Source organism: Odontesthes bonariensis, chromosome 15 (assembly GCF_027942865.1).
Source record: "Odontesthes bonariensis isolate fOdoBon6 chromosome 15, fOdoBon6.hap1, whole genome shotgun sequence".
NCBI lineage: Eukaryota > Metazoa > Chordata > Actinopteri > Atheriniformes > Atherinopsidae > Odontesthes > Odontesthes bonariensis.
In genome coordinates this window covers 10,929,224-10,931,279 of record NC_134520.1, presented here as the reverse complement: position 1 = coordinate 10,931,279, position 2,056 = coordinate 10,929,224, and the positions used below count along the sequence as shown (strand labels likewise).

General features: G+C 40.9%; 1 pseudogene; it reads left to right on the top strand.

Moving 5' to 3' along the window:
- The first annotated feature begins 312 nt into the window (after positions 1-312).
- Positions 313-1,720, top strand: LOC142400925 (uncharacterized; annotated as a pseudogene).
- The last annotated feature ends 336 nt before the right edge of the window (positions 1,721-2,056 follow it).

Here is a 2,056-nt window from a genome sequence, read left to right as displayed (position 1 = left end):
TAACATCAAACTTCTCTGTCATGGTGAAAGACTGTCATTTAATAGGAAGAATCCTATATAAATAATGATAATATATAGACTAAGCCATATTGAAAAGATTAGAAGAGGAAGAAGAAGAAAAATAGCACTACAGAAATAATAGGCCTTCGCACCGCCTTCGGTGCTTGGGCCAAAAAATAGAATTAGGTTCGGGTGCAACAAAGAAGCCGCAAAGAATTGTGGGAGTTGGGGATATCCCAGGCAGAAAGCGAACGGCTTACATTGAGATACCGCGGTAAGAGTGGAGTGCTACTACTACACCAGTTCGTAAAAATGGTTCGTGGGTGTTGTGTGACGGATTGCCATAATCGGTCTCACGACGGCCATGGAAAGCTTTTACAAAACCGGAGATTTTATTCTTTCCCAACGTGGAAACAAACTCAAGGAGCCCATGTGTCAGAGGTGACAAAGAGGCGTCGGATGGCTTGGGTGGCAGCTGTAAGGAGGACTACCATAAGCTTCAACAACGTGTCAAAAAACATGTTTGTTTGCTCCAGACATTTTCATACTGGTAAGATCTGTAATATATTTTAAAATAATAGTAATAGTTTTAATCAGAATGTGCTTGAATGTGTCTGACGGCTTTGTAAACATCCGTTAGCGTTAGCACCAGGATACTGCTAATCAGCATAGAGACGTGATATTTTTTTGTAAACATAGCCTACCTGGGTAAACTATCAAGTTTTTTTTGACTTGCTGGGTCGTTGGTTTGTCGAAATATTTTTTGTTTGTTTGGTTGGCAGAGGCGACAACATCAAGTAGGCTACAGTAGCATGTAAACATGACTCAACTCCTCAGCATTTCAGAAAAGCTAAGCATTAGTGTGGTTTAACATGAATGGCACAAATGGCACTTAATGTAATGATCTTTGCCTGGCTATATCTTAAATTAGTTCTTACACTTTGGCTTATTTGTGGGTTTGAACCTCTATTATTTAAACAACTGTGTGACTGTGTGACGTAATTGCAGATAATTACTCATTCATTTTCAACCAGCTTCACATCCTGACAATATCTTTGTATGTGTTTTGTAGGTAAACCCTCGTATGAAATGATGGAGTGTGACCCAGACTGGGCACCATCCCTACATCTTGGTCACACGGAGGCTGGTGTGGATTCTGAACGTTACCACCGCAGAATGAATCGACAGCAACCTCCTGAATGTAGGCATACACCATCTACTGAAACAGCATCTACTGAAACACCTGCTTCACCTCCTCCCCCTTCCAATGAAGATGATGGCGATGACACCTCAGATACATGGTCCATATCCACACTTGACGACAAAGGCGAGCAGGAGTGCAGTTTTTGTTGCCAGAGGCGTGCAGAAATAAACCGGTTACTCACTGAGAACCAGCATCTGAAGGAAGAGTTGTCAAAAAAATATGACTGAAAGTTTTCTTGAAGATGAGGAGAAGGTGAACTATTACACTGGTATCCCATGTCTTGCCGTCTTGATGGGCGTTCCTTCTGAGATTAGCCCTTGTTTAAAGATTGGTCGGAAGCTGACTGCGTTCCAGATGTTGCTGCTGACCTTGATGCGATTGAGACTCAACCTACCCATTCAACATCTAGCAGACCTCTTCAGTATCTGTCGGAAGACTGCCTCAACAACAATCAGAGACACTGTGTCAACTTTAAACAGTCATTTGGTTGCATTCGAAACAAATACACTATTCTAAATGGGACAACACCAGTGGTCACAGTGCTTTCTGGTGAAGGTGAAGATAGGATGTTATTGGACAAAATTGTTTGGGTGTGTTGTGCCCTCACTAACATGTGCTCCAGTATCGTTGTTAACCATTGTGATGACTACATAACATCTGATGAATGGACTTTCCACAAAGCAAGCAATTGACATGTGTTTTAAGAAATATTTAATGTCTTGAATAAATATACATATATCAACGGTCTTTTTTTGCAATTTTGTTGATGTTGATTACTATTCCATTAACATTATAATGCTGAACATGAGAACTGTGTGAAGTGAACATTGCAGAGAAGTGGTATCAAACAGC